This window comes from Physella acuta, unplaced genomic scaffold, assembly GCF_028476545.2.
Source record: "Physella acuta isolate Inbredline_101_S28 unplaced genomic scaffold, ASM2847654v3 ptg001169l, whole genome shotgun sequence".
Taxonomy (NCBI): domain Eukaryota; kingdom Metazoa; phylum Mollusca; class Gastropoda; family Physidae; genus Physella; species Physella acuta.
Genome location: NW_026732686.1, coordinates 200,962 through 226,822, shown reverse-complemented (window position 1 = coordinate 226,822; position 25,861 = coordinate 200,962). Strand labels below are relative to the sequence as shown.

General features: G+C 38.2%; 1 protein-coding gene across 3 annotated transcripts in view; it reads right to left on the bottom strand.

The window, feature by feature from the left end:
• LOC131956685 (alkaline phosphatase, tissue-nonspecific isozyme) overlaps positions 1 to 14,308 on the bottom strand; it is a 28,024-nt gene extending 13,716 nt beyond the window's left edge. Inside the window, exon 1 of one of the 3 annotated variants that reach the window (XM_059321236.1) lies at positions 14,137 to 14,308. The gene's annotated coding sequence lies outside the window, so the exon portion shown is untranslated. Of the gene's footprint in view, positions 1 to 1,811; positions 1,947 to 10,119; positions 10,251 to 14,136 lie in introns of those variants that run through there. The other 2 variants (XM_059321234.1, XM_059321235.1) reach the window with 2 other exon arrangements.
• Between the last annotated feature and the right edge of the window lie 11,553 nt (positions 14,309 to 25,861).

Here is a 25,861-nt window from a genome sequence, read left to right as displayed (position 1 = left end):
AGAATTGTTGTCCTCATCTATCGAGGCTCATCTACCAGGACTCAGGCTCGAACTCGGGACTTTTCGGTTTAACAGCATTATAAATGAATTAAGATTTGTCAGTGCCCGAAAAATGTCTCCAGACACACACAGCGCGCGCGCACACACGCATTCACACACACAAACGCAACAGTAGTACCTCATCCGTATATAGAATCTGGACATCAGCGTCTAGACACCAGTCTACAGATATAGCGTCTAGACACCAGTCTACAGATATAGCGTCTAGACATCAGTCTACAGATATAGCGTCTAGACACAAGTCTACAGATATAGCGTCTAGACATCAGTCTACAGATATAGCGTCTAGACATCAGTCTACAGATATAGCGTCTAGACACCAGTCTAAAGATATAGCGTCTAGACACCAGTCTACAGATATAGCGTCTAGACATCAGTCTACAGATATAGCGTCTAAACACAAGTCTACAGATATAGCGTCTAGACACAAGTCTACAGATATAGCGACTAGACACCAGTCTACAGATATAGTGCCTAGACACCAGTCTACAGATATAGCGTCTAGACATCAGTCTACAGATATAGCGTCTAGAAACCAGTCTACAGATATAGCGTCTAGACATCAGTCTACAGATATAGCGTCTAGACACCAGTCTACAGATATAGCGTCTAGACACCAGTCTACAGATATAGAGTCTAGACACCAGACTACAGATATAGCGTCTAGACATAAGTCTACAGATATAGCGTCTAAACACAAGTCTACAGATATAGCGTCTAGACACAAGTCTACAGATATAGCGACTAGACACCAGTCTACAGATATAGTGCCTAGACACCAGTCTACAGATATAGCGTCTAGACATAAGTCTACAGATATAGCGTCTAGACACCAGTCTACAGATATAGCGTCTAGACACCAGTCTACAGATATAGCGTCTAGACACCAGCCTACAGATATAGCGTCTAGACATCAGTCTACAGATATAGCGTCTAGACATCAGTCTACAGATATAGCGTCTAGACATCAGCGTCTACAGATATAGCGTCTAGACACCAGTCTACAGATATAGCGTCTAGACATCAGCGTCTACAGATATAGCGTCTAGACACCAGTCTACAGATATAGCGTCTAGACATCAGCGTCTACAGATATAGCGTCTAGACACCAGTCTACAGATATAGCGTCTAGACATTAGTCTACAGATATAGCGTCTAGACACGTCTACAGATATAGCGTCTAGACATCAGCGTCTAGACACCAGTGTTTCTTCCAGACTTTTTTCTCCGGGGGGGGGGGGGGGCATTTGATATTTTCGGAGGAGGAGGCGGTCAACATTTTACGGGTGGGGGGCGGACACTGCTAAAAGCATGTTTACTATATAAATTCCATGTCAATCGGGGGGAGGGGGGGGGCAACCCCCCCCCCCCCCACCTCGAAGAGATGTCTGGAAGAAACTCTACTAGACACCATCCCACCTTTGTAAAGAAAATCTTACATCTAAACACCAGTCTTGAACACAACAGGTAAATGCTTCACGGTACATCATTGGAATGGGTTTTAGAAGTGAAGCTATACATTTCCAAAATGGGGTTCTAATAAATAAGGATTTAAAATAACAAACGAGGTATCCAAAGTTGGTTTTGATCTTCAGGAAAAAATATATTTTAAAAGTCGTTTAAGAAAACATTAGACAAAGTATAAAATACATCTAAAATATTACCTGCTTAAAAACTCAAACTAAGTTTACAACAAACGTGATTAAATACAATGTTTCAATAAACCGACAAACTATAAAATAAATCTTTACCTGCTTTAAAATCCAATCCAAGTTTACAACAAACGTAATTAACTAGAACATTTCATTAAACTGGCAGCCCAGGTGCAGTTACGACGGATACAACTTCCTAGCAGCAGTATTTATATAACCGCCATAGATAACACCGCGCCACTATAAGAACCGTACACCCCACCCCCAACCTGTCTCCCCCCCCCCCCCCCCCATGCCTGCAACACCACCACATGGCCTGTAGGTTGTAAGGGGAAAAAACAGCAAGTTCCACAATAAAAGAATGCAGCTGTCAGTCAACTGTCCGCGGTAAAGGTATGCGGAATATATATAAATATATATATATATATATATATATATATATATATATATATATATATATATATATATATATATATATATATATATATATATATATATATATATATATATATATATATATATTTATATATATTTATATATATATAATTTCTTAGAATTGTCATACGCGATCGTTATTATTCCATTCCACGAATGCATCGTTTATTAATATAAGTGTTACATGTCATAACGACATTTAAGGCATATAGATTTGTAGAACATTCAAATAGATCTAGTAGCTATGTGCTGCTAACCAACACTGTTGTTAGAAAAAAAAATACAATATACAATATGTAAATTTAATAGCTCTGGTCATAAAAGAGGTAAACTCAATAAACTATTGTTGAATGACTTTCATTGGCTTTGGTTTTACATGTGTATGAATATAATGACAGCCTGTTGATTGAGTATAGTTCACTCTTCAGGTGTAAAACTAGTTTTGGCCCCGTCAAACAGACGAGATACAAACAGGCCTTTGCCAGAAAATGCTAATGTAATATTCTTAAATAATATCCAGGGCTTGCGCTATAAGGCGAACTAGCCGGTTACCTAGGGCGCTATCTATAGGGGATGGGGGGAGGCAAATATTTGCAATAGCTATTATTAAAAAGTACGTAATAATTAATAACCTAGATTATATTATATAAACTATAGGGTGCACCGTCAAAACGGCCCGGGACGAAACGGCCCCGTAAAAACGGCCCCGTCAATATGACCCCAAAAAATAGACCCCCGTCAAAACGACCCAGTCAAAATAACCCCATCAAAAGTGCCCCGACATTTTGGCTCCCGACAAATGGACTCCCGACAAAACGTGCCGGCTCAGATGTTATGTAACAAAATTAGCCGGCAGAGATGTAACAAAACTAGCAGACAGAGATGTAACAAAACTAGCAGACAGAGATGTAACACAACTAGCAGACAGAGATGTAACAAAACTAGCAGACAGAAATGTAACAAAACTAGCAGACAGAGATGTAACAAAACTAACAGACAGAGATGTAACAAAACTAGCAGACAGAGATGTAACAAAACTAGCAGACAGAGATGTAACAAAACTAGCAGACAGAGATGTAACAAAACTAACAGACAGAGATGTAACAAAACTAGCAGACAGAGATGTAACAAAACTAGCAGACAGAGATGTAACAAAACTAGCAGACAGAGATGTAACAAAACTAGCAGACAGAGATGTAACAAAACTAGCAGACAGAAATGTAACAAAACTAGCCGGTAGAGGTGTTAATAACATTGTTATGTCACAAGAACCACTTGGACTGAGAAGGTCATTCAACCCAATTATTATGTAACTGTCAAGTCTGCCACATTGACTAAGCCAATCTTCTTCAAAGTAACCTATTGCCCAATAAGATGTTAAAGATAACCGAATTTTATGTTAACCAGAGCAGAATAATCAGCGATGATGCTATACACATCACAACAAAGATGATGTTTATCATAAGCCCCAGTTGTAATACCCTGTCAAAAAATCAGAGCGACAGCCAACCAACATCTTTAAAAGATTTACAATAGCGTTCGTTTAATGCATTAAATTTCAGTATTGACAATAGCGTTTATTTAACGCGTTTAAACACATCAGCTTTAATCCACTCAAGTGTTGATAAAAAATATTTCTATAACATGAAGATCGCTTCGTGTGAAGGTTTGTTTCGTATCTCATTGATCTATAGTTACCAGTTTTTTGATTGGCTCACCACGCCTCGGCGGGTGTCGCCCTGGCAACAACGGCTCGCTGTTGGGGGAAGAATGGCCGTCATGGAAACCCGTGAAGTTACCCGCAGCGTCCAGCATTACCCCGAGCGCCTTGAAATTTAATATCTTAAACATGGACCGTAATACAATGGTTATAAATCGTCGGATTAACAAGACATACACAAGGAGTATCCTTATGTTATTTTGATGTGGGATTGTTATCTCGTGAGAAAATTGCCAGAGAGTCAAAAGGAAAAATTTTGATAAATGGAAGTCAAGTTTCAGACGTTAATGACGAATCTTATCGCACAACATCTTAGTTCACGGGCGTGTTATGAGTAATATAAAAGTCATCTAAAGCAGAGGTGTTGCTAAGTATCACCGCCACCCCACCCAAACCACCAATGGAAGAAAGATGACAGATTTTTATAAAGTAGGCTGTAGATAATATATTTATATAGCTTTTTGTGACCAACAATGTACGCAGCCGAGAATAGTCTCGAACAGTGTTTCTTCCAGACTTTTTTCTCCGGGGGGGGGGGGGGGGGACACTTGAAATTTTCGGGGGGGGGGGGGGGCGGTAAACTTACTTCGGGGGGGGGGGGGGGGGGTGGGGCGGACACTGTTGAAAGTATATATTTTCTATATAAATTATAGAAATTTCATTTCGTTCGGGGGGCGGTAAAATTATTCGGAAGGACAAAGCCCCCCCCCCCCCCCGAAGAGATGCCTGGAAGAAATTCTGGTCTCGAAAGGTTTATTGAGAAATTTTAAAAATGCGGTGCGATGTTATTTAAATACATGTGGTTATAGAAATTTTTATAGCGCTGTTTTCGTCGAGCTTAACAAAGGAAGGAATGTATTTGTTGTTTTTAGTATTCTCGGTAATTAAAAAAAAGGAACACTGAAAATGTGAATAAATGTCATAACTATGTCACATTGTTCAAAACATATTTTGAAAAAATTTCCGGCAAAGTTTTGACTCTAAATCGTGATGTGAGGTTTACAAAAGATGATCACAGAAATCCTGGACAGATAATCAATGTTTGTCTAACGAAAGTGACTGAAACTTCAGATTATAATTAGTGCTTGGTGAAAAAAAAAAGAAATGTAGCCTTACACGCAAAAAATTTAAGAGCATTGTTTCTAAAAATATAAAATTTCAAATTAATTTCCGGCTTAACTTTTCAATATAATTTTTTACGGCCGCTTTGATGGCAAAATTGAAAACAAAAACACGCTCTGTATCCATTGTCAACAATAATGATCGAACTCATCTAGTCAAACTCGGCTACCTTCATTGGCATCCCCCCCCCTCACGCCCCTCAAACCAGGTTCTGAGAACCACTGCACTATCAGGCACGAGATGCCGGTAAATAAACCTATTTTCGTACTATTTTTACCCGCGTTCGCACGAATTTGACCTAGAAATCTACATTTGAACAAACTCGTACGAGAAAAAAAAATTGGCACACTAGAAATTTTTTTTTTCATGAATGGAAAACAAAAAAACCCAGTAAAAAACAATCCTGGCGATATCGTATACATTATAGCATCGATACCATATTTTTCTCTGGCTAAATTTCATGAATTATAAGAGCTTTTCACAGTAGTCGATTCCTCATGGCCGTGAGCTACCCTAGTTTTTAAGTAAACCACGTTGGCATTGTTGAAATAACACGTCAACAATTGTTTCCTCACTTTGTGTTCCACTTTTTTTCTCGTCTGCTAGTCTAACATTCTAATCCGCATTTTTGACGTATGCTAACATTGTAATCCAAATTTTTGACGTATGCTAACATTGTAATCAACATTTTAAAGAATATGCACATAGTAATTCACATTTTAACATCAACCCACATAATAATTCATATTTTTAGGTCTACCCACATGATAATTCACATTTTAACGTCTACTACCACATGATAATTCAAATTTTAAATGTAAGACAAGGTTTCCAGAAGTGGGGCTTTGATGGTTGGATTGTTTTGTTGGTATTTTTGTCTCAAACGTTATTAAATTTATGTTTATTTTTAAATTGTGCGGTGTTACCTTTGTTATTAAATATCAACACACACACACAGATACATACACACACCACATACTCATACACACACAAAATCAACAGTAAAGCACATACAAGATTTCTGCATCCATTTTAGCTGATTTTTAAAAGTTAATTACCACTTGTTTCAATTGTTTTTTAATTTTCCGAAACATGCGCCTTTGATTTTAAAGTTGTTTTTTGGTTTTGTTTTTAAAATGTGTAAAAGTTAAATTTTATGTCTTGTTTTAATTAGTATGCGCACCATTTCGTAGATTGTTTAATTAGAGAGAAAAGCAAAGTGTGACTGGTTTTCCAAATGGAAACTTAACATCAATAGGGCTGGTAATTAGGTCACTAACCAGTTCTATGGCTCATGCAGGTTTTATTGAGCCGTAGAACTGGTTGGTGACCTACTTACCAGCCCCATTTTCGCAAAGACAATAAAAGTCAACTGCGGGAGTGAATTTACCTCATTATAATTTCGCAATATTAACATTGTTTAATGTTTAACAACAGAAACGGAAGTGGCAACTACTCAGGTTTCGCCTGCAGATGTCGCCCTGTGAAGGTCATCCGATACCACACAGGTCGATGTTATTTGACATGCGCAGAGAAGCAGACAAAATAGACACAGACAACTTTTCTGTTTTAAGCCTAGCAAAGTTATATTTTAGCGAGGATAAAAATTTATAAATGTACAGCTATCTATGCAGGCATAGATAGCCAATTTAAGGTGATATGTTTAAAAAATATATTTATTCTACATATGAGCGTTTGAAATGGATTTAACATTGGAGTGAGGGTGGTCGGTGGGGGAGGGTGAGAGTGTGAGTATAGAAAATGAGGTATTTGCTGTTCTGCATATTTTTTCTACTCGAGATATATTTTGCGTGTTGTATCATATTAAAATTTAAACAATTCTACATTGTTGGTCTGACGGTATTATATCTTGCGTGAAGTACACTAATGTTGTAACATTGAGCGAGTTCTACTATAACTTATATATTGCATGCTTCATTGGTGTGGGCCTCTCTTGGTTTTATTTATCACCCTGTTTTATTGTCATAAAAACGTCTTGCTCTAAGTATCAATTGTATGCTTTGAGACTATAATATATGATGCTATACATCAAGTGATTGTGAGTTGTTTGTAGTATGACCGGAATTTAAAATAGTATGGAGCTTGTTTGAGATTAAGGTTTAGGTTTAAGTGTATATTAATTTCATTTTAAAATTATTGTTAATTCTGTTTGTAAAGCTTTTGTTGATCTTTACAGCGGGTATACTGAGGTAGGGGGAGTAGAGTGATTAACTGCCTCATAGTGTAAACTCAGATATATAACCACCACGATTCAGGGGACGGAGTGGTCTAGCGGTAGAGAGCTGGACTGCTAACCCGTTAGTCTCGAGTTCGAATCCGGGTTCAAGTCAGTAGACCGTCCCCGAGTCCACCTAACTCACGTCAGGGAAAGTAAAGGCGGCTGGGCCATAGTGCTGACCACATCATCCCTTCATATGCCGAGGTCACAAAAACAGGTGAACTCTACTTCACTCGCCCTATAGACCGTCGGGTTTCAAAGGGACCTTTACTTTACGATTCATCATGTATATCACCATGTATATGTATCACATGTATACCGCCCCTATATACAGATAAATTACCACTAACATTCATATACCGCCCCCAACATTCAGATATATCACTACCACCATTCAGATTTATCACCACTAACATACATATAGATCACCAGCAAGATACAGATTTATCACTATCATCACAGGTCACCTCAGTTCGACAGGTCACCATGAATTAACAGGTTACCCACCTCGGCAGGTCACTAAAGGTACCAAAAGATCACGATAGGTCACCTATCTACGTCACGGTGACTAAATATTGTGAAGTTACGTGCATATCAACAAGTTATTTCGTCTAAAATAGTCACACTGACTAAATAACGTGAAGGCTGTTTTGTCGCGATTAGTCACAGTCAGTGTTTCTTTACGGGGGTGACTACATTTTCCAGGGGTGGGAGGGGGGGGGGGGGGCGAATACTGGTAAAAGTATATATTTTCTATATAAATTCTATTTCGTTTCTGGGGATGGGGTGGTAGATTTGCTTGAGGGTTGGGGGGGGGGGCAAAAAACATACATGAAAGAAACTCTTATCAGAGTGAGTGAGTCAAGTAAAATCAAGTAAATTAACATTGATGCTTGCTGTGTAGGACTGTGTGTCGACTATAAATAACGTCAGCTGTTGTAAGAAGATTCTGATCCCTCTACCGCCATACGGGGGTCACATAAAAAACAAACCAGACCGGTATTTTAAATACCGTCACAGTGAATCTTGTCAACTTTGTTAACAGTTATACCCACCCACTCCTACTATGCAAGACGTTGTTGATATAGAACACCAAGGAAAACAACCACTTTTTTTTAGTTTGAGGGCGAACAAAAAAAAAATTGTGGCCCTAGGCTGCTGCCCTGTTAGCCTCTCCTTAATTCCGCCACTGATCTCAAGGTTTACCCGAATGCTATAAGCTAAATTCATGGATTACACCTACACAATAGCTGTAATGGTAATAACTCAGGATAATGTAGGTGTGTGAGAGGGGGAGGGGCTGATTAATAAAATTAGTTAAAAGAGTGTTGGATTCAATACTTCAGTCTAAAAAAACCCACCAAAGCTTAAACAAACCCATCCTGAACGACTCACTGAAGACATTCGTGTCATCCCTAACACATTATAGCTAACAATGTTCAGACATTTTTTATTATGTTCTTTTAAATACGTGTTAATGTGACCTTTGTATGAGAACATTGCGCAATATATCAAAGCTGTCACTTCTGTTTTGCTACATACAAGAAAATACAATCCGGTAATACAAGATCCATGCAAATAACACAGAGGTTTTGACACACATGTGCCCCAATTAAAGTTTTTTAACAACTCCATAGCCAATATGTATGTTAATAATATTCTAGAACATTCGCTCTAGACAAACAAACAACACGTTTAATTATAACGTTTGATTTTTAACGTTTAATACACACGAGAGATAACTCGAAAAAACAAATCTCTTGTGTGAACGATGCATTTAACATGTTGTGTGAACGATGTATTTAAAATGTTGTGTGAACGATGTATTTAACCTGTAATGTGAACGATGTATTTAACATGTTGTGTGAACGATGTATTTAACCTCTTGTGTGAACGATGTATTTAACCTGTTGTCTGAATTATGTATTTAAACTGTTGTGTGAACGATGTATTGTTGTGTGAACGATGTATTTAACATGTTGTGTGAACGATGTATTTAACCTGTTATGTAAGCGATGTATTTAACCTTTTCATAGAACAAGGTAGTTAACCACTTGCGTGAACGAGTTATATTTAACCCATGATTGGATATATAAATAGTAACATCCCTTGTCACGGCGATGTTGCCAAAATAATCTTATGACCAGCTAAGCCAATGCTGTATTTGTTTGAAGTTTACTTGCCAAAAAAAATTCTCTCCCCCCCCCCACCCCTGTTCAAAAGTAATTCCGTGTCACCAAGCCTAGTTTTAATGCAGGCCTAACTGTAGTGACACCTTTTTGTTTTTAATAAATTTTGTAACTTTTCTAGAATCTAGAACAAAGGACACTAAGTCCCTAATGAACAAACAATACATTCTGCATTCTGATAACTAAAACGTGTTTGTTAACGTTATACCTTTGTGTGAACACGTATTTATAAACACCTCTTGTAAAAACGAGGCATTTAACCTACTTTGGATACATAAATAGTAACATCACGTGTTGTGACGGTGTTTACAAAATACTATCACGGCGAGCTAAGCAATGCTGTAACGGTTCGTCGGTTCACTGGTCAATGCTTTAAAGGGCATAAACACATGTGTTGGCTCTGATATGTGTCACCGTTGTTCTATAAAAAAAAGTAAACTCTCACGTTTCTATGACTCGGTGTCGGTTACGGTTTTCGTCAGTTTTCCTTCATGAAAAAATTGTCTCGGTTTTCGTCGTATGCTTCGGATTTCGACTAATTTTTTTTTTTTTTTTTTTTTACATAGAATGAGATTTTTACGATAAACTTTAAAGTTTAAATCAATGTTGGTTAAGATTTATCTGTGAAAGTTTTAAAAATACAACATAAGTGAAATCTGAATAACTAAACAAGTGGTTGGATAAACACAATGCATTACTCACCACTCAACTCTACAAAACCTAGACCTAGCGAACTCGTTCAGGATTTATCCGAGTGTTGTAAAAGTGACACAGGATGTCAGCGAAGCTACACTAAACATCGCCATAATATTGTTCACCAACCGACTACCGCGGGAGTTCTAATACGCAATTGATTTGTTGAAACAGTACGGGTGTTGTCGAGACGTGAACCCCAACACCTCCACCTCACAAGTTCACCGGCGTTACACTTTTCCTATTTATTTACAGACGGTGTCTTTCGCACTTTTCTTTGGCTGGGCCCTAGTTTCTCCATTCACGCCACACGTGGTGTCTGAGACAACTGTAGTGTCATGAATGACAGCCACATATACGCATGAGAAAAATACCTAGGGCTAATACACTTCCGGTTTTATAAACTAGGTAGTCTTTTATAAATAACGAGCCGACCCGCGGCGTATCATACGCCGCTGTTTAGTGGTTTTATTTTCTACTTTTCAGTAATTCATAATTTGCGAATTCGACAGTATCAATACTGCCACTGAAAATATTTGTTTTAAAACACTACCCCCCCCCCCTTTCACTCAACCCCTACCCTATATCCCCCCCCCCCCCGCCCGTGAAAGCAGCCTCCTCTTAGTTACCTCCTCTAAGTTTAAAATCGTTTCAAACTAAATTATCTGCACCTAAAAGCCGTCACTAAACCCGGCTCTACGAATGTAAACATTTAGAGTGAACACCGCTCACCAGACCACGTGGGGGGTGGGGGGGGGGGGTGGTAGTGATAGAGAGGAAGGGAGGGGACTGCAAGGCGCGCTTGCAGCTTGTTTTCTAACGTCTCCCAGAAGAGAATTATATATATATAGATGATTTCTATGATCAACTTTCAATACACATGCACACACGGGTGGGTATATATATATATATATATATATATATATATATATATATATATATATATATATATATATATATATATATATATATATATATATATATATATATATATATAAAATTATCCCGCATATTATCCATATTATAGTTTTTAAACATTGTGCAGGAATAGCGGCCCTCCTCTCTCACCCTCCTTAACTACGCCCATGAATGCTGAGATTGAGCGCCACTTCTGGACATGCTTACAATATCTGTCACGTTTATAGAGGCCCTGATGTTTGTAGTCTTGACTTGAAAAAATCGGTCAGCCATTTGACTTGCTAACGTCGACAAACTCCAGTGATGTTTTTGACGATGTGTTACGACAGTCACGTATTGTATGAAGGGACGTAATCCCGACAACTACTTATAGTATTAGTAGAATTAGCATATTTGGAAAATGTGTGTAAATATACCTGAGGGTTGTATTGGGTTTACGTAGAGTGAGTGGTAGGGGGTGGGCGGAGTGGCGCTTTAATTTTAATGAAAGGGATGGGAGTAAAGGCTCTTATGGCGAAGTTTAACTATAAAAATGGGTGAATTATTTCTAAAAAAAATGTTTTGTTTATTTTAAATTAGTACGACATCAAATCAGTGGCATAGCGAAGTCGGGTGTCACCCGGTGCGGCACTTAATGGTGTCACCTCCCCGGAGGCGTAGCGACCCTTCCCGGGGATAAACTTTCAAATTTTCGATTTCCACCCCCCCCCCCCCCACAAACTTTCGATTTGCACCCCCCCCTCAAACTTTTGATTTGCACCCCCCCCCTCAAACTTTCGACTTGCACTCCCCCCCTCAAGTTTTTCTCAATATATTTTACTATTTTTTGCCTTGGTGCCACCTCCCCCCTAAATGGTGTCACCCGGTCAGAGGCGTAGCTAGGGGAGGGCGGGGAGGGCGGCCGCCCCGGGCGCCGACCCTAAGGGGGCGCCAAAAGGGGTAGAAAAAAAAAATTAAAAGCTCATTTTAAGCTGCAGTTTTGAATTATAAACAGTCAAAGTAAAGAAATTTAACGGCTGAGAGCCTTTGCATACTGATTTAACTGTTTTCTACCTTGATTGTGTAACTGTAAAACATATCTTTAAGAAACAGTGACTGGAAAAACCGCTTTCCAGCTTTCCTATATGGAGAGGGGGGGGGGGGGCGCTTTTTCGAAGACTAAAATCGGAAAAATTCACACCGGATTAAGGAATAAATAGCCGATATCACTCAGAAAAAAAACACCCATTGAACTAAAGCGTATTTTACGATTGTGTAACATAAAAAGAGTTAGTGGCGTTTAAAATCCGCTCTACCATTTTTGTCCAAGATGGTAGTGTGCTTTTTCACCAACAATAATCGCAGGATTTGTACTGGATTGGTTACTAGATAACTCTTTTAACACTTAGAAAAGAAATAAATTGTATTAACACCTAATGTACGATTTCACTAGCCACTTTTGCTAAGTAATAACGCGACTAGTTCTTTGTACGATTTTTACGATTCTCTCAACTTGATCGTGATGGATCAGATACTTTACTTGATTGCATTTCATCTTGCCTGGATCACTGCATTAAAGAGAAATAAATATAACGGATTCTTGTATTGCTATCCTATCAGTAAAATAGCAGACTGACGGAGCGGGTGGATGGGAAGCAACAGTCTTTGCCAAAATTTTAAGAGAGAAGAACATTAGTATATTGTACTGATTATTACTTTGTTCAACCTAACTGATAATTCAAAATTGCAATATTGGCCTACTATTATCGAAATTGTTCTAAAGACACGACCAAAAGTAGACCAAACAAGGCTTGCACCTTCTACAAAATACACTCTAAAGCAGTGGTTCTTAAATTTTTGGAGTACCGAACCCCACCAGTTTCATATGCGCAATCACCGAACCCTCCTTAATAGTTGTATCGTCCACAATGACAAAATCCGATCGTGAATCATATGAGTCGGGTGTGTGTCTTGACCTCCGCGGAAGCCCTGAGACTGAATTACCGAACCTATCGGGTTCGATGGAGCCCACTGTTCTAAGCTCTTTTGATTTTCTACTTTTTATTCGTTTCGACATCTTAATGGGAATTTGATTTGCGTCCAGTGAAGTTTTAGGGAACGACAATCAGCGTAATTGTTAATTTTTTTCCAGACTGTCGCACAAATATATATATATATATATATATATATATATATATATATATATATATATATATATATATATATATATATATATATATATATATATATATATATATATATACATACATATATATATACATATATATATAGGGGGGGGCGCCAAACTGAAAGATCGCCCCGGGCGCCGGGAGGGGTCGCTACGCCTCTGCACCCGGTGCGGTCCGCACCCCCGCACCCCCTCGCTACGCCTCTGCATCAAATATTGTAAGTGTAGAGGTCGTCGTGTTCACATGAATGGCCCGTCCCGCATCAACCCCACGCCCTCACCACTTCAAGGCTCCCACCCTAACAGCGGCTAACATTCCGATCGATATTTGTATAGTCGATAAGGCAAATTACTTTTGATAATACAAAAACATTTTTTTTATTTTTTACATTTTTGTGTGTGTCTCATACATGTAATTTACAGCGTCAGTTTGCCTTGCATGTTCGCTTTAGTATTATAGTTTTCATTTAAGGCTCGTGATGACTGGTGCAGATGTACAATAGTAATACTTCTTTCTTGGTTTACATTTATAATTTTAATATTTTTCTTAAACCTCAAAGTTAATGATTTTAAAAATTGTGATTCAATGTTCTGGAGAAAGTTAGGATATCATCATTTTACAAAAAAAAAAAAAAAACAAAAAAAAAAAAAAAATTCAAAACTCTCAAAAATAAAAGGAGATGATTTTTATACTATCCTAAAACTGATTCTCCTAAAACTGGGGGGGGGGGGGGGGGGGGGTGATGAGGCCTATGAAAATGATTTGTGTGTGTAGGTATTTTGGTTAGTTTTGTAGTAATTTTATGGTAGTAGTGTTACCACTAATTACACCATCAACCTACCACTCTTAATTTCAGACGAGTTCATAATAAAAAAAAAAAATTAAATAAATAAATAAAAAAAAACAAAACAGTCAACACCCCTTTATATAATGTACTCACCGTTATCAATAAATAATCCACGACACTCGAACCGATAGTGCACGCCTCACACACACGTGTAGTCTAGTTCATCGACTCACCTACATCAAAAGTCACAGCACGATATGCACCGCTCACTCGACATCAACTACCCACAACACACAACAAACACGAACCACCAGTCGTGTCTGCATTAACCTAAACTCTAACCACACCGCAACCACGACGCTTGTTAAAACTAAAAATTAAATCCTATCCGTTACCTATATTCTATTCACACCGTTGTTTTTTTTTAATAAACTCCGGACAGGGAAAAAGAAAATTAACATAATTTCTTCCCCCTCGTGGCTAGTTTATCGCTGTCTTCTTAACACGCCAACACACGTGGTTGTGTTCCGTTATTTAGTTCCGTACCTGCGGTGGGGGAGGGGTGGGGGCGACGAGATGGGTGCGGGAGGGAGAGTACACATGTGTTGACTTGTAGTTATTCCTATACGGCCTATAGGCTACGGTGGAGCGGAGCTAAGTAGTTTGATGATGTGCATTGTGGTGGCCGTCTATTGTGCGTACGTGCCGTAGTTCTGTTTGTGTGTCCGGTCAGTGGTAGTAGAGGTGTGGTACTGACAGCCGGCACTACGGCCGGTGTTAGCTAGAAGTATGGTACTTTTAAGATAGCCGAAAAGGCGGCCAGTATTAGCTTAATTTATGGTACTTTTAAGATAGCCGGAAATGCGGTCAGCTATAAGTATGGTACTTTTATGATAGCCGGCAAGGCGGTCCTAGGTGCTTTGACCACAGGTGCTTTGACCATAGGGGTTTGACCATAGGGGCTTTGTCCACAGCGGGGCTTTGACCACAGATTGGCTTTGTCCACAGCGGGGCTTTGACCGCAGATCGGTTTTGACCACAGGGGGGTTGACCACAGCGGGGCTTTGACCACAGATGGGGGGGGGGGGGTTAACCATAATATATAGATTTTAAAATATAAATTATAAACTGTTATTTGATTTTAATTTATGATACAATTAATACGATTTTATACATGTTTCATGAGTCCATTAATTGAAATTAACATATACAAAAAAAAAAGTCAAGAACTATATTTTAGTCTCCACATAAAGGCTGGTGCTAGGCCTCATAATAATTTATTTTAAATATAAACACAAACAATGCGACGTTTAACAAGTTTCACGAATAAATAATGTGGTGAGATGTACTTGAAAATACATAGCATATAAAGAATAACAAAGGATAAAAAAAACCATGCCAATATAGTCAAAAAAGTAATACTTGTATGGTTTAGATGACTTGTTTTTATACATGATGAATAAACATATTATTACATCCTGCCACAATTTAAAATATAATGACACAACTTTTAAAATTAATCCTTACAATGTATGGACAAAGCGCTTGTTATCAAACGCCAACATTGAACAAACCACCTGTGGTCAAAGACCCTACATGGACAAAACACCTGTGGTCAAAGCCAGACACAGTGCGTGTGATCAAACACCCGTTGACAAACCACATGTGATCAAAGACCCTCTGCTGAGAAAACCCCTGTGGTCAAAGTCCCTATGGTCAAAGCTCCTATGGTCAAAGCCCAGTTATGGTCAAAGCCCCTCTGTGGTCAAACCACCTATGGTCAAACCCCCTATGGTCAAAGCACCTGTGGTCAAACCACCTATGGTCAAACCCCCTATGGTCAAACCCCCTATGGTCAAAGCACCTGTGGTCAAACCACCTATGGTCAAACCCCCTATGGTCAAAGCACCTGTGGTCAAAGGTCCGCGCACCGGCAAGGCGGCCCATGTAAGACTAGCAGTCTGCTACTTCTGTGATAGCCAACACTAAGGATTATTTTTGTAGTTAGGGCTAGGGTTACAGTTAGGATACCGATCAGGATAGTGGTCACTCCAGTGTGATTGTAAAAAGGGAGCGATATTATATTTAAAAAAAAAACACGCAAATCAAGTAGGATAAAATCAAACCTAAAACTAACATCCAGTGTTTCTTCCAGACTTTTTTCTCCGGGGGGGGGGGGGGGGCAATTGAAATTTTCGGGGGGGGGGGGGGGGTAGACTTTCTTCGGGGGGGGGGGGCGGACACAGTTATAAGTATATATTTTCTATATAAATTATATAAATTTCATTTCGTTCGGGCCGGGGGGGGGGGGGGGGGGAGAGATGCCTGGAGGAAACTCTGCTAACATCCAACCTAACCTCAACTCCGTCTAGCATTAGATCGATCCTGGTCAATTAATACACTACACCGCTGTGCACGGCTACGCACTAGAATACAATCAACATGTCTCAATAGACACACCAAGACACCAGCTTGGTTATTGAAGTGTTTACAGTCAGCAACAATGGTGGATCATTGTCTTCATCAATCATTGGGGTTGGACACTTTCAGACAGTGTTTCTTTCAGACATTTTTCTCTGGGTGGTGGGCGAGAAACTTCCAGACGGGTAAAGGGGTGGTGTGGAGATGAGTGTGTGTGTGTATGTGTGTGTGGGGGGGATGAATAGTTAAAGTATGTATATTAAAATTAAATTGTGTATGTATTTCGTCCCTGGGGAGAGGGGGGTGGGCTTTTTACGGGTTACAGTGACCCCTCCCCCCCCCCTCCCGGACAGATGCCTGAATGAAACACTAGTTTAGCCCCAATGATAAAGTTGTGTAATATTTTACTCCTGTAGATGTCCATTTAAAAAAAAAACGTATTTAACATTTACTGTAAGTTACAAAGCGATACACAACACGAAATCCGTACCTAAACTCTATCACTCCCCCCCCCCCCCTCCACCATTACACACATAAACATAAACCCATATCCCATTACAATATCTATTACTATTATATTGTTCAGACAAGCTATTCCATATCCTTTTTACTTTCTCGTATACAGAGTATAGAGGAAGTATTGTAATCGTGCCCAGGGGCGTAGCGAGGGGGGGGGGGGGGGGCGGGGGGGTGCGGACCGCACCGGGTGACACCATTTAGGGGGGTGACACCAAGGCAAAAAATAGCAAAATATATAGAGAAAAACTTGGGGGGGGGTGCAAATCGAAAGTTTGAGGGGGGGGGGGGGTGCAAATCGAAAACTTGAAAGTTTGTCCCCGGGAAGGGTCGCTACGCCTCTGGGGGGTGACACCATTAAGTGCCGCACCGGGTGACACCCGACCTCGCTACGCCACTGATCGTGCCAGAGGCGTAGCGACCCTTCCCGGGGACACACTTTCAATTTGGCGCCCCTCCCCCGGGGAAAAATTTCATACTTTCAATATGCCCCCCCCCCCCATATATTTTTTTATATTTATAATGCAAAACTACAACTAAAATGAGCTTTTAATTTTTTTTCAACCTATTTTGGCGCCCTCTAGGGTCGGCGCCAGGGGACGCCTCTGAATTGTGCACAATAATCACGTGAAATTTTGACAGTTTTCAGTTTTATTTCTCAGTACTTCATCATATACGGAATATAAGGGACTTATTTTAATCGGGCAAAAATTATAAATCCAGATTTATCAAAATCTCGGCGTCTTTTGCGTCATCTAGTCGGAAAAACTGGGCTTTACTATTTTGTCCGTATGTCTGTGTGTGGTTGTGTGGATAACTTGAGTACCGTTACCGTTATGTTGATGTGTTTCATATATAAGTATTACGCTATATCAAATATGTAGTTCTGTTTCAACTTTTCAGCGATTTCCGATAACCGGAAGGGAAACTTATTCTACTTTTGGTTTTTCAAAAGCCTATAACTTGAGTACTATTTCAGACAGATTGACGAAATTTTACATATTAGTAGAAGACCTAGTTTTCTGCCTTCTATCAACTGTTGAGTCAATTCCGTTTAACGGAAGTAGTTTTTTACGCTATTTCCGATTTCTCAACACAAAAAAAAAAAAACAAAAACCAACAACAACAACGCATTAATAAAAACATTGTCTCCTGTTCACTTGGCGCGCAATTCTTTTTTCTACGAGATTCTATTCTAATTTAAAAAGTTTAGGTATTTAAATATTGATACAAAATTATGTCTATATCTCGAGTTGCTATCCCTCTTAGTGTTATATAAGAATATTCGAGAAAGTTTAAGCGATATCACTCCCGCTTTATTTGCCTATATTTAAAAAAAACATTACGTCGTCAAAGTTTGCCAAACGGATGGTTCTTTATGCGACTTCTGCATGTGTTTATTTCAGGTGGAGTTTTCTTTTCTATCTGGGTTGAGCCCGTGTTGTGTGTCTGTATGGCCTTTGTTTAATTAATGAGCGACAGCTGTCGCCTCGTTAGCATGCGTCGTGTCTTCTTCAGTACATCAAGGATAGCGGCCCTTAAGGTAGGGCCTAAGTTGCTGTTGATGCGCTGGCCGTTTTTAGTCATAGTTACCTATATACATATGTACCGCTATGATCCAATTTGTGTGACCCGTAGCTGTAGATAACGTGTAGTAGCCATAGTCGCCTCCATTCAGCTGTATCCAGCCATATCCAATTACCGCGCACAGTCTTATGCATCCAGATTAATGTACAGATAGTCTACTCAACTCAGCTATATTCAACCATTCTAATCATATAGGTACACACACACACACACACACACATATAAATATATATATATATATATATATATATATATATATATATAGATTTTTAAAATCTGCAGCTAAAATCAACGTTGAACAGTCTAAACTCAAAAAACTCTCGCAACAGTCAAACATGGTCTAAAACAGTGGTTCCCAACCTTTTTCGAGTGGCGGCCCCCTTTTATAAAAATTAAGTGACCCGCGACCCCCATAAAATTAAAAAGCCGAAATTAGTATGGAAACTAATAAGCACAAAAATAAGATTTTCTAGTAGACTTTAAATATGAACTACTCTTGATAACTGTTTTAATAGCATGAGTAAAATTGCATACTATTCACTAAACATTCGCGGTTAATTTTTTTAAAGTATTTTTTTGTTAACGCCAACCTATGTCATTATTATTATCTTAATTGTGCTTTTAATAAAAAAAAATAGTTTTCAAAATAAAATTATATTCTCGAAAAGTCAATCAATTTTACGTTTGGATATAAATGGTGAATACTACACCAAAATTGTGTCTGAAGTTTTTCATCTTACTCGAAATCATTCTGCAAATCAAAGAATTCATCTTGTAATTCATCGGGAATGCTGGCAACATCAAGGGAAGAAGAGAATGGATAATGCGTCACTGCAGATTTTTTTTTTCAGCTCAGAGAAATAGCGCTGCAGTTCGTTTTCAATAGATTCAAGATGCCCAGAAATGTCTTCTTTCAAAATTTTAATTATCTCACAATTAGATTCATCTACCACACCGCAGAGTTTCTCAAATTTACAATATTTCCAAGATTTATTTTCTTTACCGATTTTGCAGCTTTGATAAAAATATCCCGAGATAATCATGGAAAGTTATAATATTCGTTCATTTTCCCTGAAGCTTTCGGTTATGCTTATGTTATTGTTCGAACACATCTGCTAGGTATGATACTCTCTCCAACCAATCTATGTCGTTTTAAGTGTACCAAAAGGTCTTGTTTCCTTTGCATTTCCAAGAACAATTTGATTTCAGATTTCAATGCAAAAACACGATTCACAACAATTGTAGAAGAGCAGAACCTCGTGATCTTTATTAATGTTTTTGCTCAGTTCTTTGAAGGCTCCAGATTTTATATAATTTACGACTTATACTAGCAATGGAGTCTTGATGGCGATTGGTGAGGGCAGTGGTTAGGGAGCTAAATCTTTTCTGCTTTCTGAAAGCCCGATTTTGACCTAAACATAGATGGTGCACCATCCGTACAAACCCTCACAGCCGTTTTAACCCATTTTAATAATCCAATTAAAAATAAAATGTTTTTATTTTCTCCATGCTATCTTCACAAAAGAGCAACTCTTCTTTGCTATCATCTGAATAAATATAGACAAAGACTAGCAACTGCGAACACGAATTCGCGTCTGTTGATTTATCAACTTGAAAAGCAAACAATGGTGAAAGCTTAATTTCAATGAAAATGTGTTATTTAACATATACGGACATGTAAGAATTAACTTCACCATCTTCAACATGCAGCTTGGATGAGATTTTCTCCTATCGTGTTTTTTGTTTTGCTTGGCATTTTCTGTCGCGACTTCATGTGATGCTTGCACTAATGCTGTGTTTCCTTGGTGAAAACTTCCTGTTCGATCAAGTCTCTGACGTTTGAAACTAGCTTCATACCGACGAAAGAACTCCACATGTTTTTTGGTGTGTTTCGAATGACTCATGTCAAATGACGTTTTAGTTTTGAAGATTTCATAAACTCGTGACTGAGAACAACTTTGTACAGTACGCTTTGCTTCTTCCAGTGATGTTAGTAAAGCCGAATTTCAAAAATTCTTCTAAATATTTATGTTTTGTTTCAAATTACTAAGGTTTAGTATACCATTTGGCGACCCCCCAGAAAGCCCTTCGCGACCCCCAGGGGGGTCGCGACCCCCAGGTTGGGAACCCGTGGTCTAAAAGCTTTAGCCCATATTTTTGTACAATAGAACACAAAAGCTCAAACAATTAAATGTCTTAATAGACACCAACAAGTTAGAAGAAATGCCTTCAGTCATTATTGTTGAAATGGATAAAAAGATTTTGTCATATTTTTCCTTCAATCAAAAATAAAATAAAAATTCAGACATGAAATATGTTAAAAATCAATGTTATAAAAATTGTCAATGCAGAAAATAACGTTTTGTTTTGCGTTTAAGACTATAATTCTATCTATTTTCATCAAGCTTAAATGGTGAGCCAAATGTTTACTTTCGTAAGACAAATATTGATTGCCTGTATAAATTATAATGAATCCGTGATAAATTTCCAAAAAAAAAAAAACCACTTTGTAGTAAAGCTTTTTGCAATTAGTATTTAAAACGTGGCCGCTAAAATCTTTAAATAACAGTTCTACTTTTTAAAACCCAGTGACCTAGTTACGCCAAGCTTATTCACATTTTCAGTGTGATTCGAGTTGTCGAGTATTATAAAAGAAAACATAAATTTACAGATGTCATATGTTTAAGTTTATGCCCTGCTTATTCACGTATTCAGCGTTATACGACTTGTCGAGTATTATAAAAGAAAACATAAATTTAAACATTTCATGTTTTAGTTTATCCGTACATGTTCCTTAAGCTCCACCCCCCCCCCCTATTTTCTTTACTACCCCAACCAGACCACCTAGCAAATTTAGCCAAGCACCTTGAGTTTATGAATCCATTTATCTTTTCTTATCACATAGGTAGGCTGACTAAGAGGTAAGATAATCTGACATTTATATAGACTGTATAGTCTTTTAACCTCAGATTGTGGTGTTGAGGGGGCGAAGGGGGGGGGTGGAGGTATGGTGTAGTCAGTTACGTGTATTCTATAATTAAATAGATATCTCCCAAAACGCATACCGAGGGGGTGAGGGGATAGTATTCTCTCAAATAGGGGAAGCCACTCCATCACTCTATCAACCATTGGATAACGTGCTAGTTAAATCATAAATGTGGTCATAACAATTTTATAAAAAGAATAGCATAGTGATACATGTCTACTATTTCATTCATCGTTTTTATAACTGTTACTTCCGTCTTCGGTTGTTTTGATTTTCCAAAAAAAAAAAAAAAAATACAAATATAAAAAAAATCATTTTAATTCAATCAAGGTTAAAGGTATTATCTACACTGTGTGCTAGCTGATAGGAAGACAATATCCATACACATTTTACAAATCTCATTTTTTTCTTCATTTATCTAATAATTAAATTAACTTTTCTATTAGCCAACCCGTGAAGATCCAAGTTAGAGCCAACGTAGACTCACCCATGCCAGAGGAGCTATCAAGACAAGTTTTGTTTCTACTGAAGACTTAAAATAATGTCAGCTTTATGGTTATTTATCACTTATATATTTTACCAGTCTATGTCCTCAGTAAACAGAGACAAATTGTGTCTTATCTTTTTACTTGACCACATTACTACATTTCTATTTTTACTCTACCTCATTATTAAATCTATCTTTTTAGTTGACCACATTATTAAATCTCTCTTTTTACTTGACCACATTATTACATTTCTATTTTTACTTTACCTCATTATTAAATCTCTCTTTTTAGTTGACCACTTTATTAAATCTCTCTTTTTAGCTGACCACATTATTAAATCTCTCTTTTTAGTTGACCACATTATTAAATCTCTCTTTTAAAATGAACACATTAAATCTCTCTTTTTAGTTGACCTCACTAATAATCTCCCCTTCCTTCTTTCTAAGTCGTTGCTCCTCCCCTGACACCCTCTTCACCTCCCCACGCCACATCCCCCACCTCTACCCAATTTGTTTTCAAACAACCAACCCTAAAATCACTTTACGATTTCCGTGAAACTGACAGAAATTGAAAACTTTTCATCTTTTCGCCATATCGTCTCACGTGACACTCTAAGTACCCCGCGCATGCGCCGTTGAACAGTTCCAGTTCAATGCACTGCAGTCTGGGTAATGGTTTAACCATCAGCGTAAACGTTTCGGCTAATGACCCCACGATAACAGACGGTAACCTCTTTACACCGACACCACACCTTCGCTGTTATAAAAAACATCATGACACTCTGCAGTTAAACGATGTTTACGGTCATTAGGAGTTACGTGACTTGAATATGTTGTTTGTTGCTATGGTAGTGGTATACATGAGTTAGCAGTGGGTGATGTGAGGGGAGAAATTGTACCAGGGATACGCTAGATATATGATTTATTATACGTGATATAAGATTTGTCACGTTTGATATATGATTTGTTGCACTTGATATAAGATGTGTTACACTTGATATAAGATTTGTTAAAGTTTATATTTGACATATATTTGTTATACTTGATATACGTGTTACCCTGAACACATTGTTTTCATGTATTGTTTTCTTGTATAATCATCAATACAATTCTATATAATCTAGGTGAATTTTTGTAGAAAAAAAAAATTAATACGTTTTTATACAAATGAACGAAATTATAGACAAGGAACAATATATCACAAATCTATGAACCTAACCTTAATCCTAAACCTGAACGTAAGGTAATTTAAAATATCAGTAAACATATAACGCAGGCATGATGGTGTTGTGATAAAACGTTTTTATTGTATGTAAAGTGGCCTTCAAACTATGTTTATCATATCACAACAATAGACTTGCCATCTTCATAGTTTAGGAAGGCCAACATATCACAATAGACTGGCTTTCTCCATACTTTAGGATGTCAACATATCACAATAGACTAGCTTTCTCCATACTTTAGGATGTCAACATATCACAATAGACTAGCTTTCTCCATACTTTAGGATGCCAACATATCACAATAGACTAGCTTTCTCCATACTCTAGGATGCCAACATAACACAACAATAAACTGGCCATCTTCATAACTTAGGAAGGCCGAAATTAGGAAATAACAGACAGTCAACTCCATAAGCTAAGAAGGCCATTCTATCACAACAATAGACTGGCCATCTCAATAAGCTAGGAAGGCCATTCTATGACAACAATAGACTGGTCTTCTTCACAAGGCTTTACACCACCTCTTCGCGTTAAGTTACACGTTGGTTGTCGACATGACATTACATGACAAAACCCATTTGTAGCGGTAGACGAAACTGTCAACAGGGACCTTGTCAAAAACAGACGAGGGACAGGGGAGGTGAGGGTGGGAGGGAGGGTTGGGAGGGGGGGTGAGAAAAGGGTCACGTCTATGTGGAACAAGTCGGCGTGTAAACTACGGAGATAAAAAGCTTGGCTGCTTATACATACGCAATTTTATTTGTTTTTTACAAGCTTTTATTTAACTTGCTTCCTCTGTCTGCCTGTCTGTGTATCTGTCTTTCTATCTTTCCGTCTGTCTACATGGATCGAAACTGACGATCGAAATTTCGAGCACTTCTAACTGAACGATTGGTTTCAAACTCGGCACGTGGGTCAAAACCTGATAACAATACAACCTGACATCAAATTTAAATTGATTTAATGCCTAATTAATATTTGTAATTAATTAATTAAAATTAAGTCCTACTACTTACCGCAAGATTAAATGCAAAAACGATGGGGAGATTCAAGTGGCTTCTAAAATATAATTTATGTCCGTACTAAATATGTACGCAAAATTTATGCGTGCAGTTTACAAAGATAACACACAGCCCTGACCTTCGTTAAGTTTCACATTGATGCCCTGGCCGCCCCTCCTCCATATTCTCTACCTTTTGCCACTATATATTAGCTTTTATGATTAAATATGTAAATACGGTACGCGCCATATACATATAAGATGAAAGTTCAAGAACACAGAACAGGACGTCAAAGTACGTCCTTTTGTGGCGTTCGTTACAGCTTAGCACACTGACGTCAGATTTAAAAAGTTTCATGGCTAGTTTTCCGGATCAATTTTGGATTTCTAACTCTGAGTGGTATTAGCCTAGCTGTGCCAGATATTGGCTGTGCCAGGTACTCCAAATGTGCCTCATACAAACTGTGCCTCATACAAACTGTGCCTCATACAAACTGTGCCTCATACAAACTGTGACAGGTACAAACTGTGCCAGGTACAAACTGTACTAGGTACAAACTGTACTAGGTACAAACTGTACCAGGTACAAACTGTACCAGGTCTAAACAGTGCCAGGTACTCCAATTGTGCTAAATACGAACTGTGCCAGGTACTAATTGTAGCAAGTAAATGCTGCTGGAACTAACTGTAGCAGGTGATTATTATGTCAGGTACAAACTGTGCCAGGTACTGCAGGTACTACCTGTGACATATTCTAACTTCGTCCATTTATATTGCAGCACGTCACTAAAGATGCTATGTACTAACTGTAGCGCTAGTCCAACATCAAGTCAACTAATACAGTTCTTCTAGTTCTTCAAGACTTTCGCACACACACAAAAATGCGACAAAGTTGCCAGTCATTAAAACCTCACTCCACAAACGTAATTTCTCGGAGAAATGAAGGACCAAATGTCATTTATCCACCACCGCAGCTTGCTTATCCACCATCCACCTCCCTTCACTAAGCTAAACCCAGTGGATACTGGTATCCCATATATGCTCCTCTGAAAACGAACGGAATCCAATTCGCGCAGCAAATTTATTTCGCCTGTGTGTTTACAAACACATGTGACGTGGATAGGAACTTCAAATATTTAGAATAAGTAGATTGAAGAGAAAGAGTTTTTGTGTTGATTTTATAACAGATCCTTTCTTCCAAAAATATATCTTGTCTATCTAGCTATTGGTTTTAAGAAAACATCCTTCTCACCGGTTTTTTAAAATTATTTTTAAAATTAATTTTTATTATCATTTTGTGAGTGCAGAAGGCAAACTGAATACACCAAACGAGGCCAATTCAAGCCAATGTGTAACACCTACATTGCAGAATTAATACATTTTTTAAAATATAAATATTCCCTAATTCCCCCCCCCCCCCCTTCCCATCATTAGAAATAGCTAATAACGTTTAACGCAACTAACCATAGAAAAAAATGCGAAAGAAAATCAAAATCACTAAGCAAAATCAGAAGCAAATAGGAATAAAAAGTTACGCCTACATACTACATACATACCGTCTTTAGTGTTTACACTATCTCTCTCAACATAAGGACTCGCCAAAAAATTTAACAATGTTAATGTATTATCCTTCTCTGGGCAAGCTTGACCGCCATTTT